Genomic DNA, 27956 nt, shown 5'->3' on the forward strand with positions numbered 1-27956 from the left:
TGTCAATCTCTCAAAATGTTCTCTAGCCGTCAACTGTCCATCAGCTGTTGACAGCGTGTGGATGGGAGGAGATGAGAGGCAAGCAGACAGATGTGTTGCCATTATATCACTTGGGTTTTTATCATCTTTCATCCCCCCCCCCCTGCCCAGCAATGATTAGAGAGCTAGGAGGAAGTTTAGCACACGTCTGTGATGTGTGAAAGCCTGACAGGGCCTGCCTGTCCACACAGGCCCAGACACCACGTGCAGGGCAACAGAAGTTCAAAGATTACTTGACATCTTTATTTAAATACTTTTATTGAAATTACTAGACTTTTGCATGGATGGTACATGGTCAGCTGTTCAAAGGAAGGAAGGCTTTACATTTAAGGGTATTGTAGAAAAAAATCTCAATTTAGTGTTTTTCCTTTTTTTTTAATGAAAAATCTAAATATAACTTTTTTTCACATATGGGTTTTGACAATCAGATTTATAAAATGGCAGCATGCTCCAGGGGTTTTAACCACACACCTCTCCGTGGATGTGTCATAATTTTGGCAACGGGATGAAATCAGGTCACCTAACTTGTTAATAAACAGTTATCATCAAGGGTGTATGTAGGCCTATGTGTGTACGTCCATGTATGGTGCACTTTAATAATGTGTGTTTGTGTGTGTGTGTGTGTTTGTGATCCTTGAGGGCATGGCTGAAGTAATGATTTACTAAATGTCAAATGAACAGTAGTGGGGAGAAAACACCATGCAGGCGTGTTGGCTGGAAGCTCTTTAGCATTTCACGCCCTGATTGTGAGACAGCTCCTTTGGTCAGCCTACATCACTGAGGCAGCAGCATGTCCTGAGAATTAGTGCCCAAGGATTACATGCACACACACTTGGTCAGTTTAAGCACCATACTCAACTCTTTATATAAACGCAGAGCCACAAACAAATGAACACATGCAGACACTCTGTTAGTGGTGTGACATGATAAGGTCAAGATGAACCTTCTTTGCTTCTTAATGTAACTCCTCCTGAAGATTCTTCCCCTTTTTCCACTTTCTCCTTTTTTTTTTCAGTAGTTACCACTGAATTCTGAGCTCTGTCACTGACAGCTTTTGAGTAGAAAAGAGCCCAAACCATCTGCGCAATAATAGCTTTTATGAGTTTGTTCCCTCTCATAGAGAGCATACTGCGGTCTCTTGGGTGGACATCACAGTCGGCGACAGCCTGATGTGGGCTGAGAGGTTGCCATGTCGGCTGTCTACCCCCTCTCAGGCTCATCTCTAGGGTCCGCAGAGACTGTGAAGAGAGGCCTATCACCAGTGCTCCTGTTGCCTAATCACTTTCTTTCTCTCCTCTCCTCTTCCCCTTAGCATTTCAGGCTGCCATTCGCATTTGCACTCTGTCCGCACACCATCATTTATTTATTTATCCCTTTTCCAGTGTTGTTTTTCCTTTCAGCACTCTGATATTTCCCGATTTGTGAGAAAAAAAGGGCCCAGATGGCACCAAAGGCGAGGTCTTAGACACGCAAAATGGAAACACACACAAACAAACAGCACAAATGGCACCAATGGCCCTGTCGGTGGTCACACCACATCTTTGACCATTAATGCCCCTCTTATAGCTACCTCTTCTGACAGATGTATTTGTTGACCACCAGGCTGTGAATAGTGGGTGGATATGTCGACCAATTCAATCTGCCAACAGAGACTTTATGCAAATGTAGGTCATCATGCCTGGCACATGCAAATGGTGTGAAGGGGCAATATGACAAAGAAGCAAGCAGTGAAGGGTGGGGGGTTGTGGATGTTAAGGAGGCAGAACTACAGATAGGAGTTGAGTGGTGGGTTCACTCTGGTAATCTGGTGACTAGTAACAATCTTGAAGTGACAGTGACTCACTAATGAGAGTGACCTCCTACCTTTGCTCCTTTCTCTACCCTTGGCATACAAGCACATACACAGAGGCATACGTGTCATTTTGGCCTCACCCTTGATGCATTCGGACAGCTTGTTTGATGGGTGGGTTGGGTGGAGGATGGGGTGGAGGTTGCTGTGTTGCTGTGTTGGGTGGGTGGTGGTGGAGGGTTGTGTTGTGGGTGTAGCCAAGGATAGGTGACGGCTCATCAAAGCCAGGGGTTGTGTTAATGTATCATACTTTCATTGGTATACAGTACCAAAACCAAAGGGACACACACATCTACTTGGGTTACATCTAATCAGCTCAGACTGACCACAAAATAAAATTTCAGTAAAATAAAGTAGAAATAGTTCAGACATAAACTGAAGTGGAATTTGTCAAGTTTAAATACACTGTGAGCTTTATAGTAGACGAAGTGTGGCCTGCTTCTCAATTACAGTAAAACATGCAATTATCTTTACAGTAAGTCAACATTCCAGCTCACCCAGGTTCCCCAAGGGCACATAATGAATGGGTGGCATCAGCAGGTTGACAGCTGGCATGTAAACTAACGGACTGAATTCCACCCCCACCAACCAGACCCTCATCCCTCCCAGCATCACCTTCATAGCAGGACTTCTAACACTGCAGGCTTCATCAAACCCACACTGAAAGAAAGGAGTCTGCCAAAATTGCCCAGAGTCTGAGAGTGGTAGTTGTTATGGCAACATGGATTACTCTTCATATTCCCACTAATTTTAGTGCATATTTTGTACAATCTGTCTGTGGTTGATGTGCAGCACAGGTCGGGACTGTTTCCTTGATATTTGACCAATATCAGCCACAAAGGACTGAATTTACTCATTACATCAATCATTTCCATTAAGAATATGCACAGAGCAAAGACCACAAAACACTCACAGATAAATGTTAACTTACAGCATTGCTTTCATCTTTCTTGTATGACCGTCTGCAGTGTAAGATAAAACATTTTTTAATTACATATCACATGTCATAGATTACTTTTCTTTGCAAGACTTTAAAATGGTTTGCATGATTGCTAAGATACATAGCAGTCTGCCTGTATGTTGAATCAACACTATGAAATTGGTGCTGAACATGAGGGTCTGGTGCATTTGATATAATTATTGTGTATTTTCACTATAATAAAAAAAAGACAACTTTTAAAAACAGCCTTGAGAAAGCATTTCAATTTTGCCCAACACAAAGAGCTGACACAAATTATTTATGCAATATTGTTACTCACTCAAGGCATTTTTGAAAGAAATGGAAATGTGCCAACATGCTCACTTGTGGATCCCATCAAAGCAATCAAATACGATGAGAATTTTACAAGGCTGGCTCAGCAGCCTGTAAACTAATCTGTAGGAGTGACTAATTCTGCTGTACTTGAGGTTATTTCTATCAGGTTATGTCAGGCTCGTTGTTAACAAGTCAGCCGATGAAACTGGGTACGCTCTTCCTATATTTTAGTGTATGTCATGAAATAGCCTGATCATAAATTTTTATGAGTAAATGTCCTCAAGCATAAAAGACTGAGACAAGACTTCTGAGCAGGCCTACCTGACAGGAAGCAGATGCTGCCACATTAGGCATGCTACTAAATGTGTCTGCGTTCAATTTTCCTGAAAGAGTAGTGTTTCTGTCATCTTCCTTCCGACTTATGCCATCGGTCTGAACAAGTGACCTCACGTTTAGGACTCGAATGTGAAAGCCATTAGAGATTACTGGCTACAGATTATGAACAGGTTAATGCAGTATATGCCCATGTTTGAAAGACGCAGTTTGATTTTGGAGATATCTTTGTTTTACTCTCATATAACATGTCACTTTGTGAGTGGTAGAGCTGATGGTAGGCGGATCTTGTTACCTTTGGACAGAGTCCAGTAAGTACAAAAAAAGGGTTTGCACACCCAAATCTATGAGATTGCTCCCATAATATAGTTCTCATTGATGTAGCACAGGTGAATAAACTTTTGGACCTCTGCACAGAGCATGGCTAGTTGTTTTCCATTGGTTTCAGTCTTCGTGCCAAGCTAATCTAAGCAACTACTGGTTATAGCCTCCTATTTTTGTGTCTGTATTTATCTATCAACATACTGTTGTTCGTGCTTTTTTGGCTGTGTATCCTTTCTTTGTATGTGTGTGTGTGTGTGTGTGTGTGTGTGTGTTGTGTGTGTGTGTGTGTGTGTGTGTGTGTGTGTGTGTGTCCAATTTCTCTAAAACACTTGTTCATTTCTCCTCTATTGTCACCTCTTGCTTATCTTGATTTCTGAGCACAGAAGCAGACAGGTGCTCCTGATTGGTGTTGCTTTCCAGCACCGAGAGTGGTAAGGCAACACCTTGAGCCCAACTTTTATCCATTTATCCTAAACAACTGTGGTATAGTAACATAACCACTGTCCACTGTGTGTGTCTGTGTGTGTGTGTGTGCGTGCGTGCGTGTGTGTGTGCGTGTGAGTATGTCTGTGTAAGTGTGTTCCATTCTTGCGTTTGGGGGGCTGGGGGTTAGATTTCATCCTGATAGCATGGGCAGCCGTGGAGGAGGGCCAAACATATGTTCCGATGGCCAGGAACAAAAGCAGTGACACGTTAGCCTTTTCACGGAGATGACCTTTCCGCCGCTCCCTATCCCAGCTTCTCTGCCTGCCGCTGTCCTTTTGTCTGCCAGCTCGCCCCAGGCCCAGCTCAAGCCGAGCGCTAGAATTTCTCCTCGTCTCCCCAAATCTCCCTTGACTAAATGTCAGGATTACATATTTCTCTGCTCACACTGAGGGCTTTAATTAGCACTACTGTGTGTGAGTTTGTGTTTTGTGTGTAAGTGCGTTTGTGCATGAAAGGGTGAATAAATGTGCATAAGTCTGTGTCATTTTACTGTGTGGAGGTGTGTGTCACGTACCACCCTTTTGTAACCACAAGCACTTCCCCTGCGCTGGCCGTGTCCTGAGCAGATTTCTCCGTTCAGTCCCCTCTAACCCCTCTCACTCCGGGCCAGAGTGGCTGACAGGATGAGGGAGGGAAAGAGGGGAGGAGGAAAAGGTGAGAAAAAGATGGGGAATCACACTTAACAGTGGTAGCAGATCTGCTAATGTGCAGAAAAAGCACACGCAGATGTGAACACATGAAACGCAGGGTCACACTGAAACCCGAGGCCACCAGAAGGATTCTCAAACAGATGTCATCATTAATCTTTCCCAAATATCCTAATATACTAATAATGAGCTTCTTATAATATGATTTAAGCGTCAAGCAAGTCAGTTGTTTTAAAAGTGGTCTGCACAAGAACCAATCAGCATGGGAGAATGAATCATTTGAGTTATAGTTTAGCAATACGCTTTATGAACTGCACAATCAGCTGCCAGCCATCTAAGTTGCTAACCTCTCTGCTAAAAGTTAAACATGCTCTCCCAAAGGGCCATAGCGAGCCTGCGTAAAAACAGCTGTAGCTGAAAAGGTCTTGGGGTTCAGTAGCTGTAGGATAATGTTAGTGTGCTACTATAAAGTCAGCCACTGGTGAATCTAATGTAGTGAAGTAGCAGAGTAGTTCCTTCCAGAGGAAATCTCCCTGGACCATAGGAGATTGCTAAGAGATGCTATGTACATACAAATACAGTGGATATTGACAGCTGAGAAGTATATCTTGCCCTTATGTGAACAAGAAGCCATTGTTTGTTTCCCATCTTCCAGAATTATTCATTTTAATAACCCCTGAAAATTTCAATTGTTCTCAGTTCTAGAGGCTATTTTGTGTCTAAAGCCTGATGTTAATTAGGGAACAATGATTTAATAATTCACGCTCTTCTACACTGCCCACTGACACTGTTCTCAGCAGCCCCGCCTCGCCATCTCAGCTTCACAGCATAATAACAAATCAACAAAAAAAAATTCACACTACACTGGCAATACATAACACCACTGAGACAAAGAATTTCCATTGTTCCAGGGTTCCTATAAATATCTAGAGGTTATGCTAATGGATGTGGGACATAGCGGAATGATTAGTGTGTGTGTGTGTGTGTGTGTGTGTGTGTGTGTGTGTGTGTGTGTGTGTGTGTGTGTGTGTGTGTGTGTGTGTGTGTGTGTGTGTGTGTGTGTGTGTGTGTGTGTGTGTGTGTGTGTGTGTGTGTGTGTGTGTGTGTGTGTGTGTGTGTGTGTGTGTGTGTGTGTGTGTGTGTGTGTGTGTGTGTGTGTGTGTGTGTGTGTGTGTGTGTGTGTGTGTGTGTGTGTGTGTGTGTGTGTGTGTGTGTGTGTGTGTGTGTGTGTGTGTGTGTGTGTGTGTGTGTGTGTGTGTGTGTGTGTGTGTGTGTGTGTGTGTGTGTGTGTGTGTGTGTGTGTGTGTGTGTGTGTGTGTGTGTGTGTGTGTGTGTGTGTGTGTGTGTGTGTGTGTGTGTGTGTGTGTGTGTGTGTGTGTGTGTGTGTGTGTGTGTGTGTGTGTGTGTGTGTGTAGGAGGGAGAGAGAGAGAGAGACTGTGTAAAGGCACGTCACATCACACTGTCAAGACAGGCCCTTCCTCTCCCCCGTGCACTTGGAGAGGCTGGCAGTTACCCAGTCCTCCATGAGCGCACGCCGTGGACTGGTTCTGAACTGGTTCCCTCACTCGGGGCTAGCCTGGGACCAAACCCTGCGTCGCCTCTAATTAGGGGAGGCGCCCAGGCACAGGCATAACGAGCTGATGAATAATTAGAATTGGAGGAAATTGTGCAGCCAGGGCGGCAAATCTGGAGGGACAAGTGCTGAAAACAAGGCAAGCGGCATTAAGTCCACAGTCAGTCAAATCTGTGAACTTGGCCAGCGGCGTTAACACTAGGCCTGTGTGAAGAGGAATAAAGCTCCAGCACTGGTGGCCAGCCAAGGCCATAGTCAGACCCCCAGGGTCGATTAAGAGAAACAAATAAGATGTGGGTGATAAATGAATCCATAAATTGCCAGCGATGAATATTAATTCCTTACTGCTCTGGCGTTGTGAGAATGCTAAACCATGTGCAAAAGGATGCAGTGTTGATACTGTGATAGTATCTCAACATTTTCAAGGCAGCGTGTCAGAATCAAAATAAATGATTGACAGACATGTTTGGCTGCAAGTGCTGTTCTCACTTCCAACACCCATGCTGAGGAGAATGTAGCCTAGCCACTCTTTATGTGTAAGCGAGTGTCAAAACGTCGACCACACTGCTACAAATTGTCATACATAATGTCCAAACATGTAAATATATTTTTCTACTAAACTGAATGAATTTTGCAGCCTCAGCTTCACACTATGAGTTTTCAAGGTGTGAATTTCCAAAAGTAGAACGCTGAATCATCGATGGAGTGGTGGTAAAGAGAAGTGACAGTAATGATGATAGGGTGTTTGCAGGCCAACCTTTGACTGACACAGTTTGGGTCAGTCTTTTCCTCCCACAAACATCCCCCTCATTATCATGCATGGGGTCAAAGCCGGCGTCAGAGGGGGTGAACAAGTCCTCTCGAGGGTCTTGATTGGGGTAGTAGCAGGGGAGTGATGAGGACATCCATGGGGGAGAATCCAAGGACTGTGCCCCTGCGATGATCCTCTGACAGCCAACATGGCTGCCCAGCGTTAATTAGTGCTGGCCTTCCCCAGTCACCAAGGTTGTTCACATCCCTGGGTCATTTAACACGTTGCCTGCTCTCTGCTTGCTCTTTTCTCTGCCAGCTGTGCCACTTTGTCTGGCAGAGTGGAATCACGCCCGGTGATGCAGGGCATTAGACGTGTGACTTTCATGTTTTCACCTAATGTCTGGTGGCCTGTTTGTTTTGTCATGTGGTGCTGATATGTGAACGTGTGACATGTTTGCATTCATCAGAGAGACATGACTTTTATTCCAAAGCTTCAAATGACTTCAGACCTTATTTTCTGTTGTAATAATGACCAAGGTTTTCTTTCATTGGGGTTTTGCCCTTGACAACACCTCTTTCATTCTGGCTGTATAAGGGTTATAAAGCTGTTGGCAAGGCAGTCTCTTATAATAAAGTATTCCATGAGGAATACATTCCATAATATTACAGCAGTGAATTTGTGTCAATGAGAAGACAGGATTACAATAACAAAAGGCTAAGCAGCCAGTCCTATTGAGTCCTATTGAGGGATGTTTTCAAAAAACTAGTTGTGATGATCAGTGAAAACACAGGTGATGTGTGTGTGTGTGTGTGTGTGTGTGTGTGTGTGTGTGTGTGTGTGTGTGTGTGTGTGTGTGTGCGCAAGTTCAAAGAAAGGACAGTCAGAAATTGTGTGCATCTAAGTGAAGGCCTCTATTCTGAAAACATAATGTATCTTTGTAAAGGCAGCTTCTTCCTTTTTCAAGTTAATCACAATTGTTTCTCTGCTCTGTGTGCGTCTTTCTCCCGCTAAAAGGATTTTTTTCCTCAATTTCCCAAAGCATTCACATCAGACTAGCCTGTTTTTTTGTATATTATAGTCTTATTACATGATTGCTGCTATCTGAAAACATGTGGTTAAAATAATAAGCAGTCTTTGTGCAATGTGAAGCAGAAAACAGGGCCAAATCATGCAATGATAAACACGACTTTTCCCCCTTTCCCAATCTTCCAACTCATTTGAACTTAATGCTGCATTCATCATTTTGATAAGCATCAGCATGCAGCCAATATGGTAGTTGAGGAAAGCAGATAGGAGACTGAAGCCAAAGCTCGTTAGGGCCACCTATTATAACATTTAGGAGTGTTCTTAATAGAAACATGCCTCAGAGCTGATGGCTTTTAAAAGGAGAGGAGTTTTTGGTTTCCGTGCAGCACGTCATATCATTAACCGCGAAAGGAGGAGTGCAGAGTGTCTCACATCCCTGCTTTCCGTCCCTTTTCCACATACATTAGTGTCCCCATGTCACATTTCATGTGTAGCGGAAGGGAAAACGCGTTGGTTCCCCAGCCGAATGTGGGCTAAGGGGAAAAAGCTAAGCCTTGGGCAATCAGAGCAGGGGAGAGTCGTGGCATTAATGGTGATGAGTAGTGATCACAGACTCTGGTCATTAAACTAATAAGACTGTATTTAAATTAGCCAGGGATGTTTTTCCTCTTTTTTCCTCTTCCCCTCCTCCAGCCCCCACCCTCCTGTTATTTTCATGGTCATGCATTGGAAAACACATCCACATATTTCGATCAGAGTTTCTCCCCCTTCATTTCCTTAACGAAGGAACTAATTAAATGAGGCGCTCCATCCTAATTAATAATTATTTTTCCTCTGTCAAGCGGAAGAATTTGTTTTTTTTCCCCCCATATTTAACATCTTCACTTTGTTGTATGTACACTGTGTTTTTTGTATCTTATTGATTTTGGACTATTTTTAATGGCTTTGAAAGTCTGATAAAAACATATTTTTTTAAAAACGGACTCACCTCTTCCTTATCCTCAACAATGTCTATTATAATAATAGAATTACACCACGTCTACTTCTCTTCCTTTCAGTCAATGGGCCTTACTGAGATAAGATAATGGATACATGTGTAATAGTTTTTTTAAATTATTTTTTATATATATGTGTATATATTATATATATATACACATCTATACAACATTCTGTGGACAAGATGTGAAGTAGTGTAATCAAGTTTATATAAAGATTAACATCTTTAATCATTAATTTGGTGTCGCTTTAGAGCAGTAATTTAATATTGGTTTTAAAACGCAGTGGTGAATATTAAGTATATTCTTCAACATCAATTATACATAAAGTTCAATACTCCTATTACACAAGCTTCAAAAAGACAGTATTTTGGGAATGATCTTTATCTTCTATGTAAGCCCATCAGTTTCCATTACGGCTTATAATGCCACACATGAGTCGTGTTACTGCAGGTAAAAGCAGCATAAAGGTCTCCGCGGTCGGTCTGCGTTTAAGCTGTGCTCGGCCTCTGTGTACAGTGATCATGGCCGACAGTACCACTGGCTACGGTGTGATCAACAGGATGCCTCCAGTGATAGTGTGCTGCGTAAGAGGCATATTCTCGCCCAATTTCAACCCAAACAGACCCCTCTCTTTTAGCTATCAACCTGCTTCGCGGATGAACAGGGCAGAGGAAACAAGCTACACCCTGAGCTCACTTGCTCTGCTCCCTCCAGCCTGGTGCTTCAGGCGCTGGTGTGATTTTGCAGGCTGACAGTGACCCTGGCAGGGATGGGGTAGAACCTCTCTGGTCCCCTTCTGTCTGGAAATGTCCCGGGGAGTGGGGGATTTGGGGGAGGGTGGTTGCTGGGGGGTCAGTTTATATTGTGCGTCCCTCTGCCCCATTCAGCTCTGTGGTGACCTTGCAGGGCTACTCTGCCCACTGGGGAGAGGAAGGGAAGGGGAAGTGGAAGGTCATGATCCCTGCGGTGCACGTGTTGGACGCAGATGCTAACACAGCCTGACGAGGGTCTATTGGAAACATATTCTTCAGGCTCTTACCACTTTAGCCTACTCTTTTCTTCTCTTTCTGTGTTTTCCCTGACCTGATAGAGCTGAGCAGCGATAGCTGACCTTTTCCCTGACACTGAATTGTTCCGCCCAGCACCATAGGATCACTGTTTACGCACCCCTGGCTAAGCCCTTAGGGAGGAAAGTGTGCTGCCTACACGACATAAGCACATGCAAACACACATACACACAGGTCTAACCAAGTGGAGTGGCTCAATATGAGTGCTCTCCTCCTCTGTGTAAGTCCTTTGTTTCTGCAAATAGTTATTATGCAAGTTCACTCAGGAGACAACTGTGGAGAAATGTCTGAATACATAATCAACAATGTCTTATTGTGCTGAACCAATGGGGAATCCTCGTATTTTCAAAATCTGACACATGCTCAGGGTTTCATGTGCTGGAATTGTTTCTTGTAAATTTATATTAGGGCCAGATACAGCCAAAATAACACAAACGTGTTTCATTGTTTGTACCGTACCTCCCCAAAAGCCAACGTTTACATTTCTTCTGTGCTTTTGTTTGTTTGTCAGAAAGTTCATAATGTTCACCGCCAAGACAAGAGGGGTCTCCATCAAAGGGGAGCGAGGCAGTGGATGGACGGAGTAGTGTGAGTGCGATGCTCCAGTGCTTCACCACAGTCCTGTAATCTCCCATCTGGAATGTGTAAATCATGACTCTGTATATGCTCAACTCTGCAGCCCTGACAGATTTATACAGCACAAGCTTGTGTTTCTAGGGCTCCAGAGGCAAAGAAAATGTAAACTTTTTGAAACAGTTTATCACAGCGACCAGTGCAGTTTCAAAGGCTGAAGATCAGACCCACACTGGGTGAGAAATTGATCATTTTCAGGGTTTCAGAATCATCTTTACGAGTCAGTGTCATTTTGGTTGCATGGGAATGAGCTTCTTCTCAATATGTTTTACAAGAGTGGTGTGCCTCATGCTGTAGGCAAGTTTTGCTTGTTTTTCCCCCATACAACGGCCTATCATGCATATTTCCTATATAACAAGGTAATTAGTTGGGAGATTAATTACAATATTCTCTCTATTTCTAGCTTTCAACACACTGGATGGAAATATGTAAATTACTTTCTGGCTTTTCAGTGACCATTTCCATTCTCTTCCCCAAGTTTGAGGTCACAACTTTAAACAGTGCATGCATCGTGTTTGGTGTCAGGGTTGAGGCAATTGAATAGCGGCGGCAGGGGAGCTGACATCTAACATGAAGGTTAAGTGACAGGCAGGGCACAGTGAGGTCAGCATCGGCGTGTCACCCTTCCAGACCTCTCAGGAACAGAGGGGCAGGAAAAGGCCCAGTCAACTGCTTGCAGATGTGTCTGGATGCATGTTTCACTGACAAACACGAGGCAGGCGCCGCTCTCTGATGGTACCACTGGTCACTTCTAATCTGCATCTCGCACGAGACAGAGCTGCAACACTCCGGTCAGGGCCAGTGTGTGTAATCTCATACATCCAACTCCACTGACTTTAGCTCTTGACAGGATATTTTGACCAGTCTCCTGATAGCTTACATATTTAGTTGGTTGAGGTGCTCCAGCACTATGACATGTTGTACTATTTTAATAGTACAGGAGCAGAATTTTACTCTTTTCTTCAAACTTGCTATATTTTATGTTATGTCCTTCATGATCTCTCTATCTTTTTTAATGTAAATGACACAAAGCTTATATTTGGTTACGTATTCTCTTGTTAAGAAAATGCTATACAGTACATGGATTCTTGAAAGCATCAGCAATGCTTCTCTGGCAGCTGTTTTTAATGGGTTTTTACAAACACTGGGAAGCTACAGTTTAACTTTGCTGAGGAAAGGCAACCCTGCAAAACAAAAGACAGCCTTAGCTGCTAACTGCGGCAAATAAACTGGTTGGTTCAGATGTTTTGTGGGTGTTAATATGATGACAGCAAAACTACACAACTTTTCAGCAAGTTATTCAATAAAACTGATATGATGTAATAACATGCTGTCAACACATTCTGTGTATATTCATGTGACACTTTGAAAGGAGCCACTCGGAGAACTGTTACTTTTGATACCTGATGTTTATGTTGAATGCATGACTTACGCTTGCCACTGATTCTTTTTACACTGTGCTCAACTTTTTCTCAAGAAAATATTCTGAGTACGTCTTCCACCCCCGAGTATGCTCACATACTGTAATTGCTGCTCTATCATCATTTACCAAGTCCAAGGTTCCTGGAACTGAGGATATTTAATGAGGCAGCGTCACTGTTAACTCAGTATTTACTTAACTAGCCTAAGAGCAACAAAATTATATTTACTTTAAGAACAGGGTATTTTCACAATACAGCTAAGGGTTACTTAAAGGTGAAGGGATTGAAGTTAGCAGTGATTTAAGGAACACTTTTCATAACTTTTAATACAATTTCATCTAAGGATGTGTCTATATGTTCTATATTTTGAGGGTGCTTAACACCCTTACTGGGGTGAGTGGTGCTCAGGAGGGAGTAGTAGTAAGACTGAGTTTTATTTATAATGTGACAAAATGAGAGACATTGAGTACATGTACACAAGTGGCAGGCAGGCAAAAATAAGCAAAAAACACACTCTATTTAGTGTTCGCTTAATTTAAGGGGAATGCCAAACTGCTCACGGGGAACACACTGAGGGCATCTGGTGGACAGGTACAACAACACAGTGATCTGCAGAAAATAAAAGGGGAAAGCACTGGTGGGGGAGGCGGGCACAAAGAGCACAACAGAGGGAGATGCCGGAAGAGGGAAGACTTTACCCACCACTGTGACACATGGAGGTATTAGATCCTTTGCATTGGTTATTAAAGTCTGTCATTCCATACAAACAGGTCCTGACTTTCAAGAGCGGCATCATCAAACCCTTCACTATCCCCTCAGATGTCTGCGAGGTGTCAGAGAAGAGGAGAGAGATAGAGACAAGCCCTTTCCTACCTGACAATGATGCATGTGTTCGTGAGAGGAGGAGGGACCATAGATCTGCTGCAGCTGACGTCGGGGGTATGTGTACACACGCATAAACACACAAACACACAATAAGACGCATCCGGCAAGAGTGGCCTAAAATGGAGAAAGAATTACACCGTGTATTGATAAAACCCCCTGAACACACAGTTCCTCCACCCCATCCTTACTAGTTATGTAGATTTTAAACAGAGCCAAGACCTATCAAGTTTTCAAAAGTTTAAGAGTTTAAGAAATGAGACATACAGAATGGGCACTAAAGCTACAAAACAACAGTGAGAAACAGTACCTTTAGGAATTGGGGTACAGCAAAAGTTTAAAATCTAAAGCAAGCAATATGAATCTGGATAGAGACAGACATAATATTTCAGATAAAACTAAAGTGCTCCTTCAAAGATAATTGAAAGGATTATACAGGAACAGATAATTTAGATAAATGAATGTATTTAAAACAGTAACCTTTTTTATGAGCTGCAATCAGATTTAGAAAAAACGATTCTACTGAAACATGCTTACTGCATCTAACAGTGGATGGAGTGAGGTTTTGGGGTATGGTCACGCTGGATATGCAGAAAGCATTTGATACAGTAGATCACAGCATTTTTATTAATGTAATTAAGAGCCATGGATTTCAGTTGTTTGGCTGACACTGAATTGGGTCTGTTCATGCCTATCAAATTGTACTCAAATGGTTAACATAAACAGGACCCTTTCAGAGTCAAAAAATAAGGGGGTGTGGGGTGCCACAGGGTAATATACTAGGCCCTTTATTTTTTCTATCATATAGGAATGGCTCATGATATCTTTTCATATATGCTGAAGATTCCGTTTTAATGCAAGCACATAAAACAGTGGTTGAGAACACCCTTACTGTGGAACTCCAAACTTCCTTTTGGTTCTACTGTAAAATTAGCAAGGTCAACAAATTTTAGACAGGTTTCTTATCAGGTGAAAGCAATGGTTACAGAATACCATGTAGTATGAGAATGTTGACATGCTTTTTATTTGTTATTTATATGTAGATTTATTGTCCTCATTTGCCACCTTGCTGTTTTTTTATTCTATGAAAATAAGCTTGTGAGCTTTATTGTGTTTTCATTCTCAATGTATGTAATAACTGTAGTGCAGCGTTATATGTGGGGTTTTTTTGTAATCAAATTCATTCATTCATTCATTCTTGAGGTACTTTAGACAATGAAGACCTCAGTTTGTAAGCAGCAACCTTGGCCTGAAAAGAGTAGCAGTGTATCTGTGTGTGTGGTTTTGTGGTGTGTGTGAAAAGACCCGGAGGTAAATCTTAAGATTGCCTCACCGAAAAGGGAAAAAAAGAATATCTGTCAATATTTTCTGTCCTCTGTCATCGTCTCAATTTTTTTTTTCCACCATTCCAAGTCTTGTTTTTGCCTGATTGTGTGCACCTATTGATTGACAACTGGCTCCAGAGCCACTCAGGCCTCTTAAAATACCAGGCCGGGGCTTCAGGTTTCAGGCCCCGGCCTCGGGCCCTGCTATTGTCTGCGTCTGGAAGGCTGGCTCCATTAGAGCCCAGCCCAGTCAGTACCATTCAGCCTGCCTGCTTTGTGTACCTCCACCACAACTGCCTGCCTGCTACCCACAGGGCCCCAGCTAGGTGGGGCTGACAGGGTGTCAACACTGACAAGAACATGGCAGTTAGGAAGAGAGACAGGTAGACAGCACACAGGCCCAGGCGCCTATCATGGCAGCCATTCTCAAGAGTCTTCCCTTTCTGACGCTGCTCACTCATCTTTTGTCCCCCATGGTGTTGGCATTCTGTTCTGCTTGTTACAGCTTCACAAGTCCCCCAGCTGGGTTGTTTGCAGAGAGTACGATGGCTATCACTCTGAGTGTGTGTGAATGGCAAGAGCTCAAATTACATATGTCTCCCACAAGATGAACGAGTATTTGGCAGATGCAATTGAATCTCCAGTATTGTTATATTGTTAAATCCATATTTTTAACAATTGAAATTCTGCACAATATTTATATTTAAACACAGCTGAGAAGAATAGTTACAGATCTGGAGTTACACTACTTTTATTGTGTTAAGCACAATAATATTAAGAGTTTGCCAATCATATCTAAACAACAATAAGATTACACACATGCTTTTCTTTCATGTGAGTTGAACACGTCATGTCAGCTGTCTGCTCTACCTGACATTTTAATCAGGCTGAGTTGTTGCAGTGCCACATCCTCTTAGCCAACAGTCCCATCCGGAGAATGCGTGTAATGAAATTTGCCCTAAATCATGGACATCAGGCCGGAGGTCCAAAAGGTTAAGAGGAGCACAGGGTCAGGTCCCATATAACGCTCCCTGGGCAGAATTAAAAGGGAAAGGCTTCCTTTGTCCAAGCTGCCTCACATGTCAAGGAGGTCAGGAGGTCAGTGTCAGAGGGAAGGCCCGACTCCTCCACCCTCAAAAGCTACAACCTGCCCCCAAAAATCGAACACACCTCCACCCCCAAAAATTAGCGTTGTTTTTATGGTCAGGGTTCAGCTGGGGGCACGCTGACATGATTCGGCGTGCCTTAATCGGGAGAAGAGGAAGTCCATTTCTGCAAATACACACACTCCTGAGGTCAGAGGACAGCTCAAGCACCTGTGACATTGTTGTCAGTGACTGCGAGTGTTTGCGTATGAATGTGGATGACATAGGGACACGAGGTTTCGAGGAGCAAATTGGATTCATGTCAGACCTTCTGCTTATTGATAAAGATGACAGATGCTCGCATAGGCATGGCGGACCAGATTCAGACGTTAACACAGTTAACTGCTATTCAGTCACAGTGCTATTATTCTAAATGGCATTATGGTGGGATGTGTGGCTGCAAGACATGCTGGTGTGCTGCTGGCGGTGTGTGTTTGCCTGTGTGTACAAGTTTTAATGTCTGAACTAGGAGCTGCTGGTTTCAATATTGAATGGGTATACAGGGCAAATGGGAACAGTGGCAGCTGATTGAGACAAATAGTGTTGAGGCCTGATGTCTCAACTGGGAGAGAGAAAGAAAGCAAAAAATGGGCACACTCTGTGTAATGATATCATGCTGGATAAATGCCACATTAGTGCTTTTGTTGCCTGCAAGGACATACTGAAACACACTTTAAATAGAAAGCTAATAGAGCCCCATAGAAAAACAACAGATGAAAATGTTAAATATAAACTTGTATGATCAGTGATATAAATCCTCAGACAAACAACAGAACAATCAGATAAAATAGTTTGCGTCTGGTCTTGTGTCTTCGGGGCAGATCAAGAGATGTCTGCCATGTTTACGTGGAGTGACCCTCATTCTTCTCGTCCATCCCAAGGGCTCTCCCTGTCTGTCTCTCTCTTTGTGTCTGTCCCTGCCTCGCTCTCTCTTATCTGACTGTCTGAGCTTGTTGACCTTACCTGAGTTGGTTAGTCATCCTCCCCAGGCGTCACTAAGGCAATTTCAGGGATGACCATAAATCAGCTGACAGGCTCCGCTATCAGTGAGTGACACATTCAACATCTAAGCAAAGTTTAATGGTGAGCTATAAACATTTATGAGTATACCTTTTGTGTGCAACTCTCTGCTCAAGTATCTCTTCTGAACTCTATTGGTGCCTCCTTATCAGGCACACAGTGTCACAGATAGAATCAATGGAGACAAAATAGATTATTTTGTTCACCTGAATGGTTGGACCCACATTACCTGTTGGTTAAGATCAGCGTCCCTATAGTGAGTATTGATTTTGTCTACCTGGGTGATTGAATTGTTCTGGGTTGGCACTGATAAGAACACAGAAAGGTGTGAAAACACCAACATGCATTTGTTCTGAGTAAGAGGAATATGAAATAATCCAAGAGATGTGTTTTGACACCACTCCCACTTTGCAAACACTTTAATCAGATAACGGCAAAGAAAAAAATGTTGAGTGCCGTGGACTCCCCTACCATCACAGCTGTTAACCAGAACTGTCACAAGCACTTCACAAACCAGTAGTTGAATGTCACTGAATCTTGTGACACAAAACAGCAAACTAAACCAAGTCTCAAACCTTTATTCAGTCTTTCATTTTTATTAGCTTAATCCCTTGTCAGGGTCAAGAGGCAGGAGGCGCATGTTGCCAAGTGGGGTAATAAGTAAAAGTGCAACATTGTACCGAGATACTTAAAGCAAGACAGGAAGAAAAAACGTCAATAAAAATCTTTTTCTTTTTTTTTTTATTGAGCACAAACTGAGCCAAAATAAGCATACATATCAAAATGCTAAAATACAACAATAACAAGCATCTGATTGATGACTCAAGGAACCTATGCAAGTTGATGACTCAAATAAGCTTTGACAGAAGGTAGGGGGACATTTTGGACATGGTCACCAATCCATCACAAAGCTAAAGATCTGCTGACAAACATATTAACGCATTCACACCTCGGGGCAAAGGGGCTATCTGAGGATAAGTACAGATAGGGCCTTTTGAGAGTTCACACCACTTAGTAACCCCACAGAGTCCTAAAATAGCAGTTTCTTCCCATTTCTCAAAATTTCAGTCTTTAAACAACTGCTCCTTTATCTTGCTGTTCTTCGTGTTCTCATCGTGCTGTATTTTAATTAAATGGTGCTATGGTACAGTATGTCTGTGCCTTACTTGAGGCCCTCTCATACAGACGGATCTATTGTTTTATTGACATTTTGTACAGTTCGGTTCATCAAATTGTATACAATTAGAATGATACACTGCAATTTTCTGTTATCCCTAAAGCAGAGAGGAAAGCAGTTCTCTGTTCCCTAACTGTGCAAAACAAGATTATCCAGGACTGTACTGTACAGTAGAGAACTTTCGTTGCCATACATCAAAGGTGGAGGGGGGCCAAGTGTGACTGCGTGGGTTTAATTAGAGCGTCAACACTACCACGCTGCACCAACCAGCTGATAAGGAAAGCAGACAGATGACAGGAGGTGTGCGAGGCTGGTTGGAGACAGGCTTATCTCAGGGAGGAGAAAGGCTGCAGCCGCCCTGGCTTCCTCACGCAACGGAGGGAGGGCCAGAGGAGGAAGATGGGGGAGAGGTTGCGATAGGCCAATTACCTGTGAGTCATCAGTCTCTTCTTCTTATGCTCTGCAGATAGTCGAGGCCAACTGGCACATGTCATGTCTGTGTCGAAGGTTTACTCAGTTACCTACGAGATCTCAGTGCCACCTTGTGTTGCTGGGATGTCTCTTTATTTGCTGACTGAGGATCAGCTTGAACCCAGCGAAGTGTTGACATACCTTTACTTTTAGGTAAAACCTGCCCTCCTCCAAGGATGAGTTCTATGGCTTTAGCAGCTTATGTGTTGAACCTTATTGTAGCTGAATCATTGAGCTGGCTGTTCCTTTAACAAAGAATACATTGAATTCAAAATGTGTTTACGGTCCATGTTCTGTCCATGCAATATCATAGCAGTCGCAGGTTTTCAACTTAATGTCAGATTGGTTGAAAGGGGTTAAGATGGGAGTTTAGGGTGGAGAGTAAGTGAAAAGAAAAAGGTGAGACAGATGTTCAGTTCATGTTCTTTTTATCTATTGTGGAAGAAAGGCATCAGATGAAGTGTTGGTAAATGGATGGTCATCTATTTCTGTTTGTGTACACAAACATTTATGGGCATAATAAGTCAGCGAGTGAGACATATATAAAAGAGAAAAAAATCCTTATAGTTGTGGCCGAGAGAGAGAGAGAGTGAGTGTGTGTGTGTGTGTGTGTGTGTGTGTGTGTGTGTGTGTGTGTGTGTGTGTGTGTGTGTGTGTGTGTGTGTGTGTGTTTGTGTGTGTGTGACGCTCTGGCTCCTAGCTGTCTGCGCCTTGCTCCCCGCCGCTCACTGCACACCACATTATTTTTAACCCACTGCCTCCGAGAGGAAGCAGGAGACGCTTGGGCCTCTGAAGTCCAGCACAATGAGGAATAAGATCACACACATACACAGTCACTGAGTCGCACACGTGTGCTGAAACACCTCGACGCACACACACACACCAGCTTTTGTCATCTGCCGACAGACACTAGTAGACACGCTGTACCTGCGCACGCACGCACGCACACACACAAACACACACACACATACACACTTAACTAAAGCATTTTCCTTCAGACATCCATCCTCTGCTCCTTGCAGACACACACACGACAACACACTCTCACACGGACAACCTGCCTTACCTTGCGCCCCACCCGTCTCCGTCACCGTGGCGCTGGCTGTCCCTGTTGACCCAGATCCAGCAGGTCACCCTGGGTCAGTGGGCTGTAAATGAACTGATACTAATTACAGTAAACAGCTCCACATCAGAGTGCGTGTGCCTGCATGTGTGTTTGCATGCAAGTGGTGAAACTGGACAGGCTTAATTCACGGAAAAGGGAGGTCCGCACATCAACCCAGAGCAGCAATCAGGAGTGTTTAATTGTTCATGTTGATCGCCTCGGGTGGGGGGTGTTTAGGTTTTAGGCTGAGGCCTCTCATCTATTTTCTCACTTCCTCTTCTGAGCACTTAATCATCAGTGTGGTGATTGGTATTTGGATTTGGGTGTTACGGGTACCAGTAACTTGAATGAATGGGACGGATATAGTTTCAACACTGCGCTCTATCCCGTATGCGTGTGTGATTTGTGGATGATGTCACCTAAAATATTTTGATGAAAGCAGTGAGCCACCTGTCGATCTGGCCTGTGATTGCACGATTCCTTCTCCTCTTCACCCACAATCTCACATGACTCCACGTTGTCTAATTGACTCCACTCTCTGTAACTCACCCAATCAAACGCTCCCATGATGCCCCACTAGAAAAGCGACTCAATGACTGAGTGGTGCCTTGTAAGTGTTTAACCTCCTGCAGTGGAGACACACACACACACACACACACACACATACACACATACATCAACTCAGTCGAGGCAGAAAATCAGATTGACTCAACCTCTAAAGGCAGTGCCATTGAAATCATATTACAGACGAGGGAGTCCACAATTTCCAGAGCACCGCATCCACCACAAACGCTTTGGCCTTGAAAACATACACCTCTTCCTTTCTCTCTTTCTTCCTCTGTGTCTGACATACACACACATTCACCCAAGTGCTCACACACACACACACATCCACTCGAAGGGAAAAGTGATCAACAAGGAAAGTGATGGCTGGGGGGAAATTGAAGGTAATTAAGTCCAGCCCTCCTTGTCTGAATCGATGAGATGAGGGGTCGCAGGCTCACATCTCACATTGCACTTTCCTGTTAGACCCTTTCTCAGTCCCTCTCTCCATTTCCCTGCCTTTCTGTGTCTCTGCAGACTCAAAAATGCACGCAGCGTGTTTGTATACAAGTTCTATAAGTGCTGATCAAGGTTTAATATTACCATAACTATAAGACAGGAACTTGTTATTCCCTCACTCTTGCTTTATATGCTTCATTGTAGCAGGCCTCAGTTCTCTCCATGAGGGCTGATGTTGACATCCTGCTTCACAGCCTGTCCAGCCGCCGCAGTGTGTAGCCAAACGCCCTGAAAGTGTCTGCCACATTGTTCTCCCACTTGAAAGTCAGCAAAGCTTTGTCAGCGTCCTCTCATGTAGTCCTTTATCGTATTCACACGCTGTGCTGTATTTTTAGCCCATCCAAGTTCGTTCCCTTTGTTCCGGCAATTCTTGAGCAATCTTTCAGACCCCCCCACCCACCCACCTCCCCACCTCCCCCTCCATTGTATTTTTAGACAAAGGTGAAAAATGGCAGACCTAACTGGGAATTATGAAGGACCCTCCCCTCGTTGAGGGCTGGGTCTGGTCTAGAGAGGGAGTGAGGGGTGGGGTGGGGTGGGGGGGCCTTGAGACTAGACAAGCGGTGTCAGAGGACACTGAACCTGGCTTGGATGTTGCACACTGGCCATCGTGGATCCAAATATTCAAATGATTCTATTTATGCTCCAAAATTACTTGAATAAAACATATTTGTCACAGACAAACATTTTATACTACAGTTGTACATAACTTGATAAATGTGGTTCCATTTATTTTCTAGTTTTAATGAAAGACATTTTTGACATTTTGGAAAATTTGGCTTTTGGCTTTCTTGAGATAGATGAGATGACTGATTCATAGTGGTACTATGAATAACAAATCAATGTTTTATGGGAGTTATTTGCTGAGCTGAGACTCCAGGAATTTGTTGTTTTCACGCTTCACTTTTTATGGATTAAAGAATATTATACAGTTATATTAATTGTCAAGCTGTAGAGGTGCAGGTAGGTGGATTTGCTACTTTTAGACTAAGCCAGTGTAGCTGTTTCCACCATTTCCAGTCTTTGTGCTAAGCTGAGTGAGCTGGCTGCAGGCAGTAGCTTCATATTTACTGTACAGACATGAGATATCGGTCTTCTCATCTGAACTGAATTGAACCTACAGAGTACACTGCCATGCTGCCTACACTCGTGACAAGAACCTATGATTTGGGATGGGGCCAAAATGTTTTCTCACATTAGGACTGGCATAAGCAAAGGCGGTGCTTTTCACTATCACATGATAGTCTGAGTTGTCTGCACATATTCATCTATCAAGAAATCTTTTTTTGTTCTATTCCACCCAGAAAATGCTGAAACTGTGTGACATATGTAGAGTATGTGAATATTTATTGAACAAATAGACATTAACCTCTGTCACAAAGTCATGCAGGCCCCTTAACAATAAAAGCATTCTGGGGAATAAACTTCTATATTCCTACTTGATGATCAAGCAGGAATTTAGGATTTTGCACGTGCGGAACACAGCATAACCCATTACAATTTGCCTCTGGTTGCTTGCATGACCATATGTTGAGCCCATCAGTTCGCCGTAATGTTGACATCAACATATCATAATGTCACGGGTCAGGCTCTTGCCATGAACATACAAAAGATTTATAGGTTAATGTGACATACCGTGGCTAAACCATGTAATAGTGCGTGTGGAAATGGAAGATGGGCGATATATCTCTCAATTTAGAATTGCATGAAAAAATTAGTTCTTCACTGCACAAAATTTATGAACTTTTGAAAATCACGTTGGGCACTTTCAGCAGATTTAAAAAGATGTGGCCTTTAAGCTTGAAGGTCCATGCCAGTGCAGTTAATGTCTGCCAGTAATTTTCTGAAGACTTTGCTTTAAAGACTATTTTAAATGGGAGATATTTGGCCTCACGCTCATTGCGAAAGTGCATCTATAAACTGGAGACTGACATACTCACATCAGTGCTAATATGCATTATACAAAGCATGTCCTGAGTTATTGAACTGCTAACGTAGATGTACTACATAGTGAAGAGAAACTGCTATAAAAATAAAATGGCACACAATGATGTGGCAAAACCTGGCGGTCAAAAGGCAATGGGGCCTTGTGAACATGGCTGCCCAATTAGAGAATATGTATGTGCTGTTTGGATGTTATCGTTGTATTTGTGCGCGCATGTGTGTGTGCGTGCATGCGTGTGCGCAAAAGCCTGTGTACATGTGTGTATGGGTAGTTGACCATGTGGATGTTGGTGCTGTGTTCTGCTCCTTGTGTACATAGTCACGTGTGAGCACAAAGTTCAGGTCTCACAGTAACAGATACAGCCAGATACATTCCATAGAGGGCATTTTACTCCAAGGCTTAATTGTTTTTTCTTCTAGTTAGCCTTGGTTCTGACTAGGCCTAAAGAGGGAGAAGGGGGTATGGGGTATGGGAGGGGGAGATCGAGTCAAGCTACTACTTCAACAATCCATGTTAAGGCGACCGTGTTTCATTTCCTGGTGCCTGCCTTAGTTCCCCTTAAATAGCATTACCTGTTGAAGCCAGTTAAATCACCGACAGCATGATTAGAAGGCCACTGAGGACCCAGAGTCTGGGCAACAAAGCACGCACTAGCCTTTAATTCAATTTATCTTTATAAACATACACATCTGCCTCTGATTTACCACAAATTTTCGAGATGTCTTTTGCTGCTTTGACAGAAAAGTTTGGGCCCAATTTACTTTCTAACTAAAAAACACTCTCTCCTTCCAGAACCACATATATCTGGATATTGATCATTTTGCTCATAATAAGGTCTAAGGTAGTGAGTGCTGCATAACACAGTACATAAAATATAGTCCTAATGGTGCATTAATGACTAGGATCAAAAGACAACTGTATTAGCAGGGATGATATAAATTTCCTGGGTCAGTTCATGGCTAATGAGGATGTATGTTTTTTGTATCAGAGCAGATATAGTAAAATATAATTCTGATGAACGAGTGCATTTGTGTCTCTTTGTTAGTTCATGATATTTTGCAGAAAACCATATGAACAATGGATTTTTGTCACTGTAGACAAATATTATTGTGTGCCACTCTTTTTTCATGTTTGCATACTGTTTAAAATTTGCACTTACCTCTTAAATTAGCATTTTAGGCATCGTCCAAATGCTCATTTGCTTTCCCCTTGTGATTATGTTTTCAATATATTAAAAGCTTTACACATAGAAAAACAAATTTACCTTGTATGGCTGCAACCATATAATACAGTATTTAAAATATCACACAATACCTACATTCTGACCTTGCTGCTCCATCCAAACACTATCTCCACATGGGATACACGGAGGTGAAAGGAACAGATGGGTGCTGGAGGACATCAGCTGTGGCCCGTTAGCCAGGTCGCCACGCTAGCCATTGTCACAAGCAGACTCAAGCCTCATGTCTACATTCCCAGGTCATGTTCTGGAAGTGCGGGGTCATGCCCCTTCACCTCCACCCCACCAAAGAGTTAGGAGCCAAACACGATGTAATTACACCCATTTGGGTAGGGACTACTCACAGGCCTGGCAAGTGGTCTGCAGTCTTCTGTGCCTGTCTCTACAGACGAGGCCACTCAAACAAGGGCCATGACCTACCTTTGTCAACCGCAGACCTCAGAGACTACTGGGAGATCAGCAGACATTTGGAGCAAACAGTAGAGACAGTGGTATGGGTTTTTTTGTTATACCAATTTTTTTTATTTATTGACCTTTATTATTGTCCAAAAATAATTTAAAGGCTCAAGAGTACAAATTAACATCCAGTCTTGAACATCAACTAAAATGTATTAGAATTTTTTTTCTTTTTTTTTTTAAAAGGGAAACTAGTTTCCTGATATGACACCATGTTATACCATGTATGGTAAGCCACAACCATGCCACAGATCATTAGGGTGTTATCAGTGGCTGCATCAAAGAATGAGCAGAGGGAGAAGTGTAACAAATCCTCGGTGCTTTGAGTATGATAAGCATCATTTATCACTGAGAGTGCTGCTGGCCCATTAACAACCACGGCTCCATTAGCACTATCTACAAGGCTTTTATAATGCCTTGTCTGCCTACATCTTTATGTTTGTATGAGGAAATCATTAAACATTGTTTGTGTGAGACGGATGCGGCTTTTAGGCTATCTAACAGCTCGGCCATGTTCTCTGGGGTCCTGGTAGGCAGAGATATGGAAACTGTTTTGATTTCCACTTGTAACAGCAGTAAAATAAGTTTCAAAGTGATGCTGATTTCCTGTTTCCAGTATGTTTCTGTGGCTTTGCTCAGCATGACCCACACCAAAGATGTGCAGGTCAGATGGTCCATCACTGGGTTATCTGGAATCTGATTCTCAGTAGAGGATGACTACATTTGCATTTCAGATGATTAATGGATATGTTTCTGAGAAGAATGTGTCTCTTGGTAACAGTTTGCTTGTTGATGATGTAAATAATGTGTGTTTAAACCAGGAAATGGCACTTTCCACTGATGTGTCCCCCGTTGAAATCATGGAGTTTCTTACCCCATGACTTGGTGTAATACTGGCTTTGTTAGCCTGTACACTACAGACACTAGTTATAAACTAGGTGTATTGCAGATATTTACAATAATATCTGAATTAAGCAATCAGAACATTAAAACCGTCATAGGCAGTGGGTCAACTTCACTGGGTTTCTGTATTTTGGTTTCTTCTATATGCATTTATGTTGTCTGTGCGTACAGCACAACTCATTGTGGTGCGGCAGTCAAATTGATGATTTGCTCATGTTTTGTTTACTTGCATGTTTTACTCTTAAGTTGCAGTGAACTAAGCTCTCAGGGCCACTGGAGGCCAATTTTCAAATCCTTAAAAGAAGCAGCTGGCTTTGTCACAATCTTCTGTACCAAGTTTAAACAAGCTTCTATCTGAGGCGGCAGAGAAACCAAAATCAAGAGAGACAGTTTCTCTTTGCATCATCGATGCCGATGTTGCACTGTTTCTTTTTTGGGACAGGTGATATATTTTAGCTAAGAATACATCTTGCAGTTGACTGTTAAGAAAACTTACCCTTATTCTGTAATAACATGTTATTTTTTTAGCCATGTGTGTATACAGTTCTTTATATACACTTTCCTTTATCAGCCTGATTTTAAAATTACAAAGGTAAATCACATTTTGAATATTTATTACTGAATAATTGAATGATTATGTTAAACTTTGTTAGCCATGTATTCTGCTTAGACTATGTCGCAGGTTGGTAAAACAGAAGTTGCAGCCCCATTAAAAAAAAAGTCTGTACATTTGCTTGATCCTGGCAAATCTATCTAAGTTACACAGTATAGGACGTTTTTATGCAACAAGATCAAAAGCAAGATCGTGGATGCTCTGAGCTTTAAAAGGCAACAAAAAATAGAGAATTACAGATGTCACCTTTAAAGTGAGCTACCTGTAGCCAGAAAGCCTATCAGTATTTAACGTTCGGTGGACGAGCCCTGTGGTCTGTAATCAGGTCCTGCCCGTGTCCTGAAGGAGTTGAATAGGTTTTAAAGGGGAAGGCTGAACAGTAATTACCATCTGACCCCCTGCTCTGGCTGATGGGGGTGGTGCGGAGGTGGGGTTTGCAACTAATGGGTGAGGGGTGGGGATTAAGAATAAGGGAGGGGAGGCCTCTCGCTCAGACAGAAGATGAAGACAGTTATGTTTGTATGAACAGACACTGGAGTTCATTGTCCTCCCGCTTCCTGCACACCCCCCCTCTCCTCTCCTCTCCTCCAACATAAAATGACCCCCTGCTCAATCTGGTGAGGTATCTTCACCCATGAATATATGTGCACGCACACACACACACGGCTGCATTTTGAACACACAAACACGCATACCCACACACACACACACACATCCGCCTCTCCTGATCAGATGACATCATTAACAATCATTACTGGGACACCAGGAAGTGCAGAGATCTCCGGCTCAGAGTCTGGCTGCATGGGATCAGGTTAGCGTGGTCCAGATGAGAGATTTGAAAAGGAAAACACCCACCAAAGCTATTTTACCTCTGGATTTCATCAATGCCTCTGTGCTACCAGAAGGAAAAGATGGCAAAAAAATGAAGGAAAGATGGCAGAATTCAGGAGGAATTCCAAGGCACCTTCACCTCTTGTGTACTTTGTATACTTGGATTTCCTTAAAGATGTTTTAAAAATTCTCCCTGAATACAGTAAATTGATTTTCCTTTGTTTTGTGTGAAAATCAAAAACATTCTTGAAGCTGTTTTTTTTCTGATGGTTTTAAACATGTAAGAAAAGCATCCAGATGGCGGCTTGAGCACATATTAAAGCATATTTACATTATTACACACGCATATAGTTTATGTACAGTATATTATGTTTAGGGCTCCTCTGATGTTGAATATTTCATTGGAGTTGCATGATCTGTGTTTTCTTATCCTGTCAATTTAAACTAGATACAGGGCTTTGTGGTTTCTGTGGCCAGGTTAGTGATTTGGGCCGGGGCTGACGTGTGGTGGTGGTGCTGGAGCCATGGCTCCTCAGAGTGAAAGGCCTTCCCTTTGGGCCCAGAGAAAGCTGACACGCCAGGCCTGGGTTAGTCAGTGACAGGCCCCTGGCAGGAAGCTTCTCTGAGTCCACGGGCGTCTCAGTAGCTGCTCTTGTATGACACTAACCACAGCTACCACAAGACAGGCAATACTGCTGTGCTGTCGGGGGCTATGTTACTGTGATACGATGCATGCATTGCTTTCCGTGGGACAGGGGTGAACAGCCAGTGTGTGTTCGAACTCATGTTGGTGGCTGTGTGCATGCATGTGTGCATATGTGCGTGCAATGCTGCAAACACATGCGTGTGTGTGTGTCAGTGAATCTTTGCTTGTCACTGCATGTGTGTTTGTGTGTGTTTGTGTGTGTCAGGACTCTGATCTGAGTGCTTCACTAGGGAGGAGAGAAGAGTGACCCCTACTGTTAAAGAAAATACACACTGGCTGCATACTATGTGGGTAGAGGATGACACTATAACCACACACATAAATACCCTAAAAAAATGTAGTGAATTAAAGATGAACAGCATTATAGATTATCATTTAACACACACAGTTGCAGTGTTAATGTTATGTGTTTGCATACTGTAAGTTGAATCAATGTCTAGTATTTCACAAAGAACACACTATGTTACATGAGGGTTGTCATCCCAATAGCCTTCACCACAGCCAACGATCATCAGTAAACATCACAGCCAGAGAAGTACTTTTATATGTTCCATCACCGTCCACTTGAGCTTTCTGTTTTTTTTTTATGAATACGGGCTGTGATTGGAGCAGGGGGGGCTGGAAGTCCTTTGAAAAGGGAAAACAAAAGGTCTCCTCTGCTGTGATGAA

General features: G+C 42.9%; 1 long non-coding RNA gene across 3 annotated transcripts in view; it reads left to right on the plus strand.

Annotated features, from left to right (window-relative positions):
• Positions 1-27956, plus strand: part of LOC130186906 (uncharacterized) — a 137065-nt gene that overhangs the window by 82276 nt on the left and 26833 nt on the right. For 2 of the 3 annotated variants that reach the window (XR_008830357.1, XR_008830359.1), the window contains exons 6-7: positions 10864-10940; positions 13177-13345. This is a non-coding gene — a long non-coding RNA (uncharacterized LOC130186906). The remainder of the gene's footprint in view (positions 1-10863; positions 10941-13176; positions 13346-27956) is intronic. The other variant, XR_008830358.1, reaches the window with a different exon arrangement.

This window comes from Seriola aureovittata, chromosome 18, assembly GCF_021018895.1.
Source record: "Seriola aureovittata isolate HTS-2021-v1 ecotype China chromosome 18, ASM2101889v1, whole genome shotgun sequence".
Classification (NCBI taxonomy): Eukaryota; Metazoa; Chordata; class Actinopteri; order Carangiformes; family Carangidae; genus Seriola; species Seriola aureovittata.